Below are 17,474 nucleotides of genomic sequence, written 5' to 3'. Positions count from 1 at the left end.
TGACTTTGTTCCATTAAACCATGTCTTTCTATATGTTCTGTGATTTTGATGTTTAGAACACTTTCCACTATTTTTCCTGGCACTGAAGTCAGGCTAACTGGTCTGTAGTTTCCCGGATCACCCCTGGAACCCTTTTTAAATATTGGGGTTACATTTGCTATCCTCCAGTCTTCAGGTACAATGGATGATTTTAATGATAAGTTACAAATTTTTACTAATAGGTCTGAAATTTCATTTTTTAGTTCCTTCAGAACTCTGGGGTGTATACCATCCGGTCCAGGTGATTTATTACTCTTCAGTTTGTCAATCAGGTCTACCACATCTTCTAGGTTCACCGTGATTTGATTCAGTCCATCTAAATCATTACCCATGAAAACCTTCTCCAGTATGGGTATCTCCCCAACATCCTCTTCAGTAAACACCGAAGCAAAGAAATCATTTAATCTTTCCGCGATGGCCTTATATTCTCTATCATGGGGAATTTGATTATCGTGGTGATGGAGACATCATCTGTGTCCGCTGGAATGACAGCAGTGTGGTCACAGTCATGTCCAGCCGGATGAAGCCATTTCCACTTCAAAATGCCAGCTGCTATTCTCTCAAAGAAAAGAAAAAAGTTCTAATAAAGCAGCCAAAAATCATTGGTGCTTACAATCAAGGCATGGGTGGTTGTTGTACTTCCGAGTGTGAACCTTGGTCCAGCGAAGAATGGGTGTTCAGACGCTGGAAGGCGAGGCCCCGTCAAGGTCTTATGCTGAAACAGAAGAAGAAGATCTGGATGCAGGCGCCTCCTGCAGGTCTTGTAGTCCAGATAGCTGGCGCCTCCAGCAGGTCGTGAGAAGTAGAAGAATACGAGCAGTCCAAAACAAGTGGAATTTCGGAAACGCCGCAGCCGGTCCAGGAGTCGGAGCCAGAGAACACACCTCAGCCAGTCCAGGGGTCGAGAGCCAGAATACACCTCAGCCGGTCCAGGAGTCGAGAGCCAGAGAGATACGCCAAAGCCAGTCCAGGAGTCAAGAGCCATATACCACACCAAAACCAGTCCAAGAGTCGATCACAGGAGAACAGGAAACAAGTACAGGAACCACTGGGAGCCAAGAAGCCAAGGCAAGGTCTGAGGTGCAGACCTTGCCTTAATACCCTTAGCCAGCAGGAGCTTACAGGAAGGAGCCACTCAATTTCCTGTAGTGGCTCCTTTAAGAATTCTTCAGCCGCACGCGCACGGTTCTAGAGGAACCAGCAGGGGGCGGAGTCAGGCGTGCGTTGGAGAGCCGCTGACGCCGCGGTCATGTTGGGGCAAGAGCAAGAACGCCGCGGGACCACAAGGCAAGCGACGGTGGTTACCGCGAGCGGCGCGGTCCACCGCCCCGGTGAGTGGCCGGCCCCGGTGGCGGCTCGCCGCCGGGAAGCATAACAGTACCCCCTCCCTTAGGCAAACCTTCTTGCACTTGATAGATAGAATCCTCCTCAGTCGTAACCACTGGGGAAACAGGCATCTTACGGGACGACCAGGTGAGGAGTACCGGTTTTAAGAGAGATACATGAAAAGAGTTATGAATCCAAAGAGTAGAAGGTAAACGTAATTGATACGTCACAGGTCCCAATTGTCTTATCACTGGAAACGGGCCAATGTATCGTGGAGCCAATCTCATAGAGGGAACTTTTAGACAAATGTATTTGGTACTTAACCACACTCTGACTCCCGGCAAAAATCGTGGTGCAGGTCGTCTATGACGATCAGTGAATCTCTTAGCCGTATTCGCCGCCTTTCGAAGCATCTGTTGGGTCTGTGCCCATAGCTTCTTTAGTTGGAGGGCCGTAAGCTGAGCCGCCGGTGAGGCAACCGGCACCGGTAGTGGGATAGGTGGAGCGGGTTGCTGACCATAAACGATTTGGAATGGAGATGCTCCCGTAGAGGTGCACGTATGAAAGTTGTGGGAAAACTCCGCCCAGGGCAATAATGCTGCCCAATCATCTTGTCGGGAGTTAACGTAAGTACGCAAAAATTGCTTTAGAGACCAGTTGGACCTCTCCGCCTGCCCATTAGCCTGGGGGTGAAAAGCTGTGGTGAAATCGAGAGCAATATGAAACTTAGTACAAAGACTCCGCCAGTACTTAGCTGTGAACTGTGGTCCGCGGTCAGAGGTAATGTGTTGCGGAATCCCATGGAGACGAAAAATGTGTGACATAAAGAGTTGGGCCAAACGGGGAGCAGAGGGGAGGGTGGTCAATGGTATAAAATGTGCCATCTTCGAGAATCGATCCACTACAACCCATATGACAGTATGTGTGACCAAGGTGAAGTGGGCACCGGAAGTGGCTGTAACAACCCCCAAGTCCTCCCTGTAGAACCTTTATGTTGAGCGCATATAGGACACGACTCTATGTAAGCGCGGATGTCTTTGCGCATTCCTGGCCACCAATAGTGCTTTTGTAACAGGGTAAGCGTACGTTTTTGTCCAGAATGCCCAGCTACTTTAGAGTCGTGTCCCCATTTTAATACTTTGTTGCGAAGTCTTCGAGGTACTACCGTCTTGCCTACGGGCACCGTGAAAGTAGCAGAAAGGATAATGCGGGCAGGATCGATGATATTCTGTATAGGCTCTATGATATCTTCGCTGACAAAAGATCGTGACAATGCGTCGGCTTTAATGTTTTTATTAGCAGGTCGATAGCGAATCTCAAAGTCAAAGCGAGTAAAAAAAAGTGCCCAGCGGGCCTGGCGTGGATTCAGACATTGGGCTTGTTGTAAGTAGATTAAGTTTTTATGATCTGTAAAAATGGTAATCGTATGCTGAGCCCCTTCAAACCACTGACGCCATTCTTCCAAAGCGAGCTTAATGGCTAGCAACTCCCGATCACCAATCGAGTAATTGCGTTCCGCAGATGAGAATTTCCTGGAAAAATAGGAGCAAGGATGGGACGTACCAGTAGCAGTCTTTTGACTTAATACTGCGCCAACTCCGATTGTGGAAGCATCGACTTCGACTATGAAGGGACGTCTAGGATCTGGGTGATGCAGACAAGGTTGTTGTAGAAAAGATTCCTTAAGGGTTTGGAATGCTTCTATGGCCTCTACTGGCCATGTCTTAGTATTGGCTCCCTTGCGTGTAAGTGCTGTCAGAGGAGCGGCAAGCTTGGAAAAGTCTTTGATGAAACTGCGGTAGTAATTAGCGAATCCGAGAAATCTCTGAAGTGCGAGTAGACCCGTGGGCTGAGGCCAATTCTGAATGGATTTTAACTTAGCAGGGTCCATCTGGAAACCCTGCTTGGAGATAATGTACCCCAGAAAAGGTAATGATTCAGTCTCAAAAACACAGTTCTCCAATTTAGCAAATAGATGATTTTCTCGTAGACGTTGCAAAATCTGTAAAACATGTTGACGATGTGTTTGAAGATCTTTAGAAAAAATTAATATATCATCTAAGTAAACCACCACACAAATATAGAGCAGATCCCTGAAGATTTCGTTAATGAAATGTTGGAAGACGGCTGGAGCATTGGTTAATCCGAACGGCATGACTAAATATTCGTAGTGTCCGTCTCTAGTGTTAAAAGCCGTCTTCCACTCGTCACCCTCATGAATCCTCACTAGGTTATAAGCTCCACGTAGGTCAAGTTTAGAAAAAATTCGGGCTCCTTGTAAACGATCAAATAATTCCGCAATAAGGGGTAACGGGTATCGATCCTTGATAGTTATGGCGTTGAGTCCCCTAAAATCAATACAGGGTCGTAAGGTACCATCCTTCTTTTTGACAAAAAAAAATCCAGCTCCAGCCGGAGAGGTAGATCTTCGAATGAAGCCTTTCTGTAAATTGTCCTGTATGTAATCCGAGATGGCCACAGTCTCTGAAGCGGATAAAGGATATGTTCTCCCCCGCGGAGGTGTAGAACCTGGAATCAGGTTAATAGTGCAATCGAACTCCCGGTATGGTGGTAAGGTGTCCGCGGCCTCCTTGGAAAATACATCTGCAAATTGTTTATATTGGGGAGGTAATCCCCCTAGGTCAGAGGTGCAAAGGAAGTTTCTAGAGTGAGGAGTTTGATTTAAACATGCTCCCAAACAATTGGGTCCCCACTTCGTAAGTCTTAATAGTGTCCAGTCAATTTGAGGATTGTGACGTTGAAGCCACGGAATGCCAAGAACCACCGGATGAATGGCTTTCTTGAGTACATAGAAGGTAATCCGTTCTGAGTGGTTAGGTGCAATATGACAGTCCAGAAGCTCAGTCTGATGAGTAATGGTCCCAGGTAGTGGATCCCCATGGATGGAGGAAACGACTAATGGTATAGGACAAGGTCGAGTAGGGATCTGTAATTGTTCAACTATTTCTTGCAGAATAAATTCTCCTCCGGCACCGGAGTCCACAAGGGCCAAAGTGGTGAATTCTTGTTCATTGATCATGAGCATAACCGGTAACGTGAGTGGGGGAGCTGGAGATGTCAAACCTAGGGTTACTCCCCCCTTGGACCCTAGGCTCTGAAGTTTCCCGGACAAATAGGACAGCTAGCAATACGATGGCCAGAACCAGCACAATACAAACAAAATCCTTCTCTGCGCCGTCTCTGACGTTCAGCAGGTGATAAAGGACCTCTGCCAAGTTGCATAGGTTCCTCGGTGGTTGTTTCAGTAGTGGACCCTTCGCGGTAGTTTACAGGAGGAAACGATGAAGCAGGAAAGTTAGTCAGGCGTCGTCTACCTCCTGGATTCTCCCGGGCTCTCTCTTGAAGTTGTCGGTCAATCCTGGTGGCTAATTCGATCATGGAGTTTAAGGAGGTAGGAAGCTCCCGGGCAGCCAATTCATCTTTAATTTTAGCAAAAAGTCCTTCCAGGTAAATTGTTCGAAGGGTAGATTCTTCCCACTGAAGTTCTATAGCCAGAGTCCGAAATTCAATATTGTAATCCATGAGGGATCGACCTCCCTGTCTGAGGTGCAGAAGAGTAGACTCCGCGGCTTTTTTCCCTGGTTCTTCAAACACTGATCGAAACAACTCCAAAAAACGGGGCAAGTCCTGTAATACAGGATCAGAGTGCTGCCATAAGGCCGACCCCCAGGCGAGTGCTTTGCCATCCAACAAGGACAATATATAAGTAGTTCTGGTCATATCATCCGGAAAAAGTGTTGACTGTAGGCGGAAATGCATGTTGCATTGGTCCAGAAATCCTAGACATAGACGCGGATCTCCTGCATACCGCGGTGGAACAGGTAATGGTATGACTGGACAAGAAAGATTTTGTGGACTTGGCGGAGCAGGTGTGGCCACTGAACTGACTACAGGTGGATTAGAGTGCGTTGCCACCACCGCATCTAACCGAGCGTTAAGTCGTTCAATGGAGGCGGCCATGGATTCTAGCATGTTCTGCTGTTCCACAATTCTCTGTGCTAGACCAGGAATCACTCGTATTGCTGAAGCCTCTGCCGGGTCCATGGCCTTGGCTTACTGTTGTACTTCCGAGTGTGAACCCTTGGTCCAGCGAAGAACGGGTGTTCAGACGCTGGAAGGCAAGGCCCCGTCAAGGTCTTATGCTGAAACAGAAGAAGAAGATCTGGATGCAGGCGCCTCCTGCAGGTCGTGTAGTCCAGATAGCTGGCGCCTCCAGCAGGTCGTGAGAAGTAGAAGAATACGAGCAGTCCAAAACAAGTGGAATTTCGGAAACGCCGCAGCCGGTCCAGGAGTCGGAGCCAGAGAACACACCTCAGCAGGTCCAGGGGTCGAGAGCCAGAATACACCTCAGCCGGTCCAGGGGTTGAGAGCCAGAATACACCTCAGCCGGTCCAGGAGTCGAGAGCCAGAGAGATACGCCAAAGCCAGTCCAGGAGTCAAGAGCCAGATACCACACCAAAACCAGTACAAGAGTTGATCACAGGAGAACAGGAAACAAGTACAGGAACCACTGGGAGCCAAGAAGCCAAGGCAAGGTCTGAGGTGCAGACCTTGCCTTAAATACCCTTAGCCAGCAGGAGCTTACAGGAAGGAGCCACTCAATTTCCTGTAGTGGCTCCTTTAAGAATTCTTCAGCCGCGCACGCGCGGCTCTAGAGGAACCAGCAGGGGGCAGAGTCAGGCGCGTGTTGGAGAGCTGCTGATGCCGCGGTCATGTTGGGGCAGGAGCAAGAACGCCGCGGGACCACAAGGCAAGCGACGGTGGTTACCGCGTGTGGCACAGTCCACCGCCCCGGTGAGTAAGCATAACAGGGGGTATTCATCTACTTGACTGGCTTTTAGCAGGTTATTGCCCAACACTTCGCTCCAAAAAGTGGTGGTGGAATTTATTTTCAAATGGCTTGAATATGGCTGTTGTGGCAGCTTGGAAAATTCACTGCCATCTGCTGGGAAAAGAAGTAATGAGGCGCTTGGACTTCCTACGTGAAGTACCTACAGTAGCAATGAAATGTGGCCTTTCAAGCTACCACATCCGGAAAGGGGGTCCTACAGCACCCATAAGCGCCGATGTAAAGGCTTCACAGTCTTACTTCTTGTCCTCAACTTCCCAAGGCCGATGTGCTGCCTGCTCCAAAAATACAAAAAAGTGGTGTGAAGTTTGTGGTAAACGTTTACATGAAAAATGTTTTCCAGATTATCATGCTTGATTTTTTCTTATTATTTTTTTTGAGTAATTTTCATTTTTATGTATGATATTAGCTGTAGTATTGCAGTATGTTACAAGAATTACCTAAAATAAAAAATTTTAAAAAAGTAAATTGACCCCTGTTGATCCCAATGTTCCACTAGTGGGCCTGGGTTTTTCTCAAAAACCCATAATCAGATTTCCTTGCACATTTTTTATACCATATTTGGGTCTAGTTAACTAAGATATGTAAAAAGGGGCATCAGGAAATAATTCCTTCAATGAACAGGATCTAAAAGGTTAAGAACATTTTTTTTCAACATGTCTAGTAAGAAGAAAACCACCATGAGTGAGTTCTAAGACTGTATTTGTGGTAGAAAAATATCCATTACCGATGGATATGACCTTTACTACTGTTGCCTAGGACAGGACCACAACCAGGCGAACTGTTACAATTGTGGATGGATGTCCCCACCTACTAAAATATCGAGGTCCTGGAAAATGGAGGACACTGCATAAGCCTTTCAGAAGCCACAGTTGATCCTCCTCCCGAAGCACAGCTTCATCTACCTCCCTGGGAATTAAGTTGAGCGGGAGCTCCTCAAAAGTATCTTCCCCATTGGAAGAGCACACTGAATCCTCAGGAACAAGTAATCAAAAGTGGATTTTGTTGAAGAAGGTGCCACTCTATGGAGCTGCCGGTGTGCAAAAAGTGCAGAGTCTCAGGTGCATCAGCGCCATCGACACATGATGTATCAGTACCATCGCAGAAAGCCTTGGGAGCCATTGAAGCAAAGGTTTTAGGTGTTATTGATGCATAAGTCCATGGCACTGATAAAACACAAGACACTGGTGCCATTGGGGGCATAAATCCATGATGCACTTGATGTATTGAGCCCTGGAATGTGAAAATGCATTGGTCCGCAACACATTTATCATCAGGGTAGGTTGCTACATCATCAAATTTTGCTGCAGTGCTTTCAGTGCAGTTGCATGGTAGCCTGCATATAATTTTGTCGGGGACAGAGGGGGATATGATAGCGCTATCCCCAACAATTACTAGATCCCTTACTCCAACAAAATTAATGGAATAAGAGCTACACCTGGAGACTTCAGATTCCATTTGCTCTCTGATACCTCACATTTAATCTGCCTTCAATTCAAATTTTGCAGAGACTAGATGTGCAAGATTCCATTCTGGTATCAGAAAAGGATGTTACATCACCCATAGCAGGACAAGGGTATGTCAGTCCTTCGACTGTTATGGTTATGAGGTGTTGGATTGGATTCTTGGGTACTGTGGTGATGGCCACTCCCATGGGGAGGAGCCCTGTGAGGAACTGCAGTACTAGGCTAGACTCTATACACGCAGACACAGAGAAGTTGTATTTATTGTACAGCTCGATGGTACTGTCCGGGGAGCGGGCAGCAGTGAAGGTAACCCAGTGAGGTAGTCCAGTGGGTCCTCAGCAGAGGAGACCAGTCTCACACTCAAGTAGGTGATAGGTAGCGCGGAGTAGCAGGGACAGGTCCCGGATGTGGACACAGAGCGCTGAAGGTGAGACAGACTGAAAGGGTTAGTACTCACTGAAGCAGACAGCTGTATAGTTGAAGGTCTTGGCAGGCAGAAGTTGTTCAGTGGCAGGCACCAGATTAGGGAGAGCAGGCCCTTGAGGAGCGAATACCCGGTATCTCAAGATAGGTACCTGAAATAGAGCAGAAGGGCCCCCGAGGAGCAGGTACCCAGGTTAGTGAAGAATACCCCGAAGGGCAGAGAGAGCTTCCTGCGGCAGCTGGGAAGCGGCAGAGCAGCTTAGAACGGAGGCAATCCAATCCTTGCTAACTCAGTTTGTTAGCAAATGAAGGGCAGGCTAAATACCCGGATGTGATGATGTCACTCGGAGGGGACGCCCCCGAGGTTCCTGCCGTGACGTGGATAAAGACGTGTGTGGCATGCACGCGCGCACCCTAGGAGGCCCTCAGGAGAAACATGGTGTGAGGCTTTGCCATTGCCGTTCTGGGGATGCCGGAGAGAGCGGCATGCAGACGCAACGGTAGCCATCTTCCCAAGGTTAGCGGGGAGAGCCGAGAAAAAGGTGAGGCACAAAGATCGAAGCTGTCTGAGACCGACGGATGCAACAGTGGCCCCCTCCAGACCTCCTACCTGGTCTTGGTTTCTGAGGATGCATTCTGTGGTATTGCTGAAGCATCTCTTTATCCATGATATTAGCCAAAGGTTCCCAAGAGTTTTCTTCAGGTCCATAACATACTCTGCCTCTCTTTCTCAAATCAAGGATGGCATCTACCTTGTACTTGATGTCTTCTTCTGCATCAATAGGTGTAGGTTCAGGTGTCATTGTGGAAAACTCGCTAAGAACTAGCGGTTTCAGTAGTGAGACATGGAACGCATTATGAATCTTCATCGCTGGTGGAAGTTTCAGACTGTATGTGAGAGTACCCAGTCGTCGGAGGATGGGAAAAGGTCCGAGAAAGCGAGGAACAAAACGAGCTGATGGTATCTTGAGTCTTAGATGTTTTGTTGACAGCCAGACTTTGTCACCAAGCTGGAATTCAGGAACCTTGCTGTGGTGAGCATCATAGCCTTTCTTTGCTCTTTGCCCTGCTTTTTGGAGCATCTCTTTAGTCTTATTCCATTGTAGTTGAATATCTTTGGCAGTAGATTGAGCTGCTGGGGACGACACTGAAAGTGGAAGTGGTAAGGGTGGTAATGGCAGCCGTCCGTAGACCACTTCAAATGGTGTGGATCCAGTTGATGTTGCTGGATGAGTGTTGATGGCGAATTCAGCCCAGGGCAACAGTTCAGCCCAGTCATTTTGACGTGAACCAACATAGGCTTGAATGAACTGCTTCAGTGTCCTATTCATTCTCTCAGTTTGCCCGTTCGACTGAGGATGGTATGCAGAGGTGAAGTCGAGAGAGATATCAAACTTCTTGCACAAAGCTTTCCACAACTTTGCTGTAAATTGAGCTCCTCTGTCAGAGACGATGTGCTTTGGGCATGCCGTGTAGGCGAAAGATGTGAGTGATGAAAAGTCTTGCAAGCTCCATGGCTGAGGGCAAGCCAGGGAGAGCCACGAAGTGAGCCATCTTTGAGAAATGATCCACTGTAACCCAGATGGTGTTTTTAACTTCAGAGAGTGGTAAGTCTACCACAAAGTCTGTAGCAATGTGAGTCCAGGGCTCATCTGGTACTGGCAAGGGATGAAGCAGGCCCCAAGTACATCCGGGCAGAGGTTTCTGTCTGGCACAATTGGAACAAGAAGCAACATAGGAGAACGTGTCTTCCTTCATGGTGAGCCACCAGTAGTACTTATGTAATTTAGCCAGAGTTCTTCTTTGACCAGGGTGTCCAGCCAGTTTTGAATTGTGAGCCCATGCTAACAGTTTTTTCCTTAGGTTACCGGGTACAATGGTCTTGCCCGCAAGTACGAGATGTGTAGCTGGCAGAATAACTCTCTTCGGGTCGATGATATGCTGGGGTTCATCAGGTATGTCCTCAGAGAGAAATGAGTGAGATAGGGCATCTGCTCTGACATTCTTATCTCCAGGGCGGTATTTCAGCACAAAGTCAAATCTGTTGAAGAACAGGGACCATCTCGCCTGCCTATGGTTTAGGTACTCCAGATTTTTGTGATAAGTGAAAACAGTGATCTGATGTTGTGCACCTTCAAGCCAGGGGTGCCACTCTTCGAATGCCATCTTTATTGCAAGTAGTTTTTTATCCCCAATGCTGTAGTTCTTCTCCGCTAGTGAGAAGCGTCGGGAGAAAAAAAGAACATGGATGCAAGATCTTAGAGTCACTGGACTGGCTTAACACGGCCCTTATGCCTACATCCGAGGCATCAACCTCTACGATGAAGGGCCAGGTTGGATATGGATGTCGGAGGCATGGATTACTCGAGAAGGCATCTTTCAGTTTCTGAAATGCTGTCATAGCTTCTGTAGACCAATTGGTGACGTTGGCACCTTTCTTAGTTAATGAAGAGTAAGAGTAATGACTGTGGCAATGAAGTTAATGAAGAATAAGAGTAAGACGGTGGCAAATCTACAACGAAGTTGGTCACAATGTGCGTCCATGTTTCATCTGGAACTGGTAACGGCTGTAGGAGATCCCAAGGGCGACCAGCAGGAGGCTTTTGTCTGGCGCACGTAGCGCAGGATTCAACGTACGCTTGGACGTTTTTTTCATTGACGGCCACCAATAAAAGTGTTGAAGGGTAGCAAGCATACGGGCCTGTCAAGGATGACCGGCTAACCGGGAGTCATGAGCCCAGTTCAGGAGTTTTTTCCGAAGATGTTGAGGAACTGCAGTTTTACCCGCTGGAATAGAATGGGTAGCAGCTAGAACTATCTTCTCTGGGTTGATGATGTGACGGGGTACATCAGGGACATCTTTAGGTGTGAAAGAGCATGAGAGGGCATTTACCCGATGTTTTTATCAGCAGGGCGGTATATGAGCAAGAAATCGAATCGTTGAAGAATAAAGACCACTGAGCTTGGCGATCGTTAAGTCTCTGTGCATGACGTAAATATTCCAAGTTCTTCTGATCAGTGAACACTGTTATCTGGTGTTGAGCACCTTCTAACCAGGGACGCCATTCCTCGAATGCAAGTTTGATAACGAGCAACTCTTTGTGGCCAATGCCATAATTTCTCTCGGCTGGTGAAAAGCGTCTTGAAAAAAATGAGCAGGGATGAAGCATATGCGTATCACTGTGCTGACTGAGTACGGCCCCTACGCCGACATCTGAGGCGTCGACCTCCACGATGAATGGCCGAAGAATGTTAGGATGACGTAAGCAGGGTTTCTTGAGGAATGCCTCTTTAAGAGCTTGAAAGGCAGAGAGACCTCCGGAGACCACTGTGATGGGTTGGCTCCTTTTCTGGTCATGGCAGTAAGTGACGCCGTTAAGGTCGAGTAATTCCTGATGAATGTTCAATAATAGTGAAGCCTAGGAAACAGTGGAGTGCTTTAATACCGGTAGGCTGAGATCAGTCTTGTATGCTTTTGGTCTTCTGGGGGTCCATTTGAAAGCCTTTGTTGGAAACAATGTATCCCAGGAAAGGAACAGACTCTTGATGGAATGCACACTTCTCGAGCTTGGCGTATAGACGAAGATCTCGCAGCCTCTGCAGGACTATGATAACATCAGCTTGATGACTCTGAACACTACTGGAAAAGATGAGGATGTCGTCCAAGAATATGACCACACACTGGTATAGCAAGTCTCGCAGGATGCCGTTCATCATATTTTGAAAAACGGCCAGAGCGTTGCATAGGCCAAATAGCATCACTAAATACTCGAAGTAGCCATCACGAGTATTAAAGGCCGTTTTCCACTCGTCCCCTTGACAAATGTGAACCAGGTTGTAAGCACCTTTAGATCTAACTTCGTGAAGATCTTTGCACATTGGAGCCGGTCAAACAACTTTGAAATTAGTGGTAGAGGATATCGATCCTTGATGGTGATTTCGTTCAGACCTCTATAGACAAAAAAGAATCCGGCTCCCGCCGGCGACTTAGATGGTCTAATGAACACTTTCTGTAGATTTTCTTGAATGTAGGCCGAAATGGCCTTGGTCTCAGATAAAGAGAGTGGATAAACTCTTCCTCTGGGTGGCTCTGTGTTCGGTTTCAGGTTAATTGCACAGTCGAATGATCTGTGTGGTGGAAGCACATCAGCTGCTTGTTTAGAAAATACATCTTGGAATGATGCATACTGCGGTGGTAGACCAGGGAGAGCAGTAGAAGAGGCCAAGCATGGCAATAGTGTTACTTTTTTTAAGCATGGCAGGTCAGACCTCATTGAGATAACTCCATAGAAGACCAGTTGAACTGGGGAGAATGGTCTTGCAACCATGGGATACCCAGTACTATAGGGTGGATAGCTTTCTTGAGGATCAAGAACGTGATGGTCTCGGTATGCAGGGATCCAGTGCGTAGGCAGACTGGTTGTGTGGTAAGCGAAACGTCTCCTGGCAACGGCTCACCGTGTATGGATGAGAGAAACAGCGGTGTGGGTACTGATTCGGTAGGAATGCGTAGCTGTTCTACCAATCTTTTCAGAATAAAATTCCCACCTGCACTGGAATCGACTAGTGCCTGTGTGGCGAACTAAAGCGGCCCAGAGATGATAGAGACCGGGAGAGTCATTGGAGAAGATGGTGCAGTCAGACCTAGGAAGAATCCTCTGGTGGATCCTAGGTCTGCATGTTTCCCAGACAGATGGGACAAGTTTGCACTGCATGGCCAGTCTTCCCGCAATACATGCAGAGGCCCATTTTTTTTGCGAAAGCGCCTCTCTTTGGCGGTTAAGTGGATGTTGTCAAGGTATGCGGAGATCTGTGCATTAAGTATGGAGTTTTAAAACACCTTTTTATAGAAATTATCAGTTAACTGAGGGTCCTTCCCTGGAGGAATATTCAAGTATATCTTTGGATTTTTTTGCACTTTTATGAGCTAATTTTACCACAACTGATTAGTGGTATAATTGCACAATTCCAAAGCCTGGCGATTTTTACTTGAGGTCTAGTTTCCTTACAACTTGAGCACAGGAAATAGGATTTTCCCACATTCTGCTTTGCAATTCTTACAGGATATTATGGATTGAGATTGCTGCAGGCTCCACCGGTGTTTCCAGAATTTGAAGGAGACTTAAGACATGTGCCATGAGGATCTTTGTCCTTACGCACATTAACTCCAAGTGCTTTTCCCAGCTTGTCCAGAAATATGAAGTAGAGAAGGTCCTCCGGTAGAGATAAGTGTTTTGGAGGGTCCAGAAGAGGGTCAGATCTCCCTTCTGGACCTAGAGATGTGGGAACACTGATCCAGCACTGCAATGATGAAGAAGGTAACTGAGAAAAGATTCTTGATCGCCTTGGAGGCATATACTTCTGGTGGACATCCTGACTAGCTGGACTCTGCTGCAAGTGAGACTAGAACCACCTCTTGGAGATTCTCATGGAAACAAATCTGATATTCTAGAAAGGAGAGGTTGGAAGATAATCTCCTTATCCTTAGCCACTATAGAGGTAAATAAATCCTTCACTAACTCCGCAATATGGTCTATGTTGCGTCCGTCGGTCTCAGACAGCTTCGACCTCTGTGCACCACCTTTCTTCCTTCTCTCTCCTCAAGCCTTGGGAAGATGGCTGCTGCCGCGTCTTCATGCCGCTCTCTCCGGTGTCCCTGGATCAGCAACGGCGACGGTGTTCGCCATGATTTTTCTGATGGCCTCCTAGGGTGCATGCGCGCATGCCACCCATGTCTTTATCCACGTTATGGCGGGAACCTCGGGGGCGTCCCCTCCGAGTGATGTCATCACATCCTGGTATTTAGCCTGCCCTTCGTTTGCTAACAAATTGAGTTAGCAAGGATTGGATTGCCTCCGGTCTCACCTTCAAGAATTACTCTTCATTAACTAAGTCTTCATTACTCTTACTCTTCATCAACGAAGTCGGCCACATTGTGACCGACTTCGTTGTAGATTTGCCACCGTCAAGCGGGAACAATACGATATGGGTCACAGTGGACCGCTTCTCAAAAATGGCGTACTTTGTGGCTTTACCCGGACTACCATCTGCCCCAGAACTTGCCAAACTGTTCATATGGCATATATTCCGCCTGCATGGAATGCCTAAGCACATAGTCTCTGACAGAGGTGTTCAATTCACCAAGTTCTGGAGGGCATTTTGTCGTAAATTTGACATTGCACTAGACCCGACATCAGCGTATCACCCCCAATCTAATGGGCAAACAGAAAGAATGAATCAGACTCTCAAACAGTTCATTCGTGCCTATGTTAACACTAGGCAGAGTGATTGGGCAGAACTTTTACCCTGGGCTGAATTCGCCCTGAACTCTCATCCTGCCTCTGCCACTGGATCCACTTCATTCCAGATAGTTTATGGTCGTCAACCATTACCACCACTACCTATACCTTTGACAGGTACATCACCAGTGGCTCAGGCTATAGCTGAAGAGATTCACCAACTCTGGACTCAAACTAAGGACCTTCTACACAAAGCAGGACAACGGGCCAAAAAGCAATATGATGCTTATCACAGAGCAGCACTTCAGTTTGCGCCAGGAGACAACTACCTCCGCCTCAAATTACCTTCAGTTAGTACCACGCTACACTGGACCCTTCTCTGTCCTTCACCGTTTAGGTCCTCTGACCTAGAGCCTAAAGCTACCATCATCCATGAAGATATACGCTTTCCATGTTTCACTGCTGAAGCCTCTCATCCTCTCGGAATTCTCTCGCAAGACTCCAAATCCACAGCCTCTGGATGCTGAAGAGGACATTGCATACAAAGTAGATGACATCTTGGATATACACAAAAGAGGAAAGCATTGGGAGTACTTAATTTCATGGGAAGGATACGGCCCTGAAGAAAACAGCTGGAAGCCTGCCATTATCATCCGTGACAAAGACATGTTACATCGTTTCCACCTAACTCACGCAAGGAAGCTGAAACCCCCTGGGAGGGACCCTAAGAAGGGGGGTACTGTTGCGCCCATCAGTCGCAGATGGCTGCGACCTTTGTTGCTCACCTCATTTTGCCCAGTAGCCTCGATTTTGGCTAAGATGGCCGTCTCTGCCACTGTACGCCGACTTCCTTGGCGTTCCCGGTCGCCATCTTGAACCCAGAGTGACCTAGGGCACGTGCGCGCCTGCCTTCTTCTTGTGCACGTCATGGCGGGAACCTCAGGGGCATCCCCTCCACATGACGTCACTGCCTACGTGTATTTAAGCTAACCGGACTTTTCCATCTACGAGTTAGCAAGGATTCCATCTTGCTATTCCTTTCACTGAGACACTTCACATCGCTGTACCGGCGTTCCTGGCTGAGTGACTCAGGTACCCGCTCCTCGGGGGCCTTGCTGCACTCAGGGCTATCCGCTCCTCAGAGGGCCTTCTCTACCTGTCTCATCTTCTTCAGCTAAGTGAGTTCTCCTGCATGGGATCTCCGCTGCTGCTACTACGAATTCTCTACTGCATTGTGAGTACTAGACCTACTCTTCGTTACCTCATCTTTCCTGCTGTGTGGATCTTCAGGTTACCCCGCTCTGCGGACCACTACCAGATCCACGCTATCTTGTGCCAAGTGCCAACACCTACCTCTGGCTTAACCCGCGCTGCGGACCACTACCAGAGTTACAACGCATAAGCTATATCTGAAGCAAGTACTTTCCAGGTTACCCCGCCCTGCGGACCACTACCGGATTTATGCTGTTTTGTATCATTTACTCACATCTGCCTCCAGCCTACCCTGCACGGTGGATCACCACCGGAGCTACCACGCACAAAGTCATCCAGAAGCAAGGATTCCCCAGGTTACCCCGCTCTGCGGACCACTACCGGAGAATCCATTCCAGGTCTTCTAATTCCAGGACTGAGTTTACAACCCGCTCCTCGGGTTTCTCTTTGCTGTACAATAAATATTCTCTGACTCCTGTATCCATCACTACTGAGACCCCGCCTGTCATGGAGAGTACCCACAGGCTCCTCCCTGTGGGTGGAATCAGCTCTCTCCACGACCCAAGGGCCCACAAACCAAGTTAAAACATAACAATGCCATAATGACCTTCTTAACCCAGGAGGCTATCATTGCCCACGTCACTGATATTCCCTGTTTACCTCCACCATGGAGCACAAACAGATTTCCAAACAGCTTTAGTCATCTCCCAGTACCACTGTAAATGACGCTTAACATCCAAGAACCGCAAAAGATGGTATTCAGCTTCATCCCTTTCCCTGTCCAAGGCAGGCAGGGAAATGGACTGATTCAAATGAAACTCCAAAACCACTTTTGGCAAAAAGGAGGGCACAATCCAAAGTTGAACCGCATCCAGAGTCATACGGAGGAAAGGCTCACGGAAGGAAAGAGCCTGCAGCTCAGAGACCCAACGTGCTGAACAGACTTCTACCAGAAAATCTGTCTTCAAGGTAAGTAGCTGCAAGGAAAGAATACACAGCAGTCGAAAAGTCAGACCTGCCAAGAACTCGGGGAACAAGTCAAGGTCCCACAGAAGCACCTGAAGCCGCAATGGGGGGTGAAGAAACTTAACTTCCAGCAAGAAACGGGACACGTCTGGATGGGAAGACAAAGGCCCTTCATTAACTCTTTCCCTATAACAAGCCAGGACTGCAACTTGAATCTTCAAGTAATAAGGGACAAACCCTTAAGCAAGCTGTCCAATAAAAATTCCAAAATCAAAGGAATATCCACCTTGAGCGGTTGAGTACCTCGTTCAGAACACCAGGCCTCAAAGACCCTTCAAACTCTAACATAGTCTAGAAAAGTAGAACATTTCTGGGCCCAAAGTAGAGTGGAAATTACAGCAGGTGAATAACCCTGCTTCAACAACCAAGCCCTATCAATGGCCAAACTGAAAGCCAGAATCGACCTGGATCCTTGTGTAGAATGGGCCCCTGACAAAAGAGATCCATCCGAGACAGTAGCCTGAGGGGTCTGCACACGAGAAGTCTCTGGAGATCGGCATACCACGGCCTTCGAGCCCAATCCAGAGCCACTAAAAGGACAGTATTGATTTGACGTGCCATCTTCTGGACCAGTCTGCTTATCAAAGGCCAGGGTGGAAATGCATACAGCAGGGCACCGCGTGGCCACGCTTGAACGAAAGCGTCTATGCCCATTGCTTTTGGGTCTCAACTGCGACTTAAGAAGCTTGGAACTTTCACGATGTTGAAGGTTGCCAACAGGCCTAGATCAGGTAGGCCTCAGCGGTCCACTAGGAGCTGAAATGCCTTATCCACCAGCTCCCATTCACCTGGGTCCAAGTTTCTCCTGCTGAGGAAATCAGCTCTATTGTCCTTTCCAGCAATGTGAGATGCGGATATGCTTAGGAGATGCTG

This window comes from Rhinatrema bivittatum, chromosome 3, assembly GCF_901001135.1.
Source record: "Rhinatrema bivittatum chromosome 3, aRhiBiv1.1, whole genome shotgun sequence".
NCBI lineage: Eukaryota > Metazoa > Chordata > Amphibia > Gymnophiona > Rhinatrematidae > Rhinatrema > Rhinatrema bivittatum.
Note: the sequence above shows the minus strand (reverse complement) of the source record.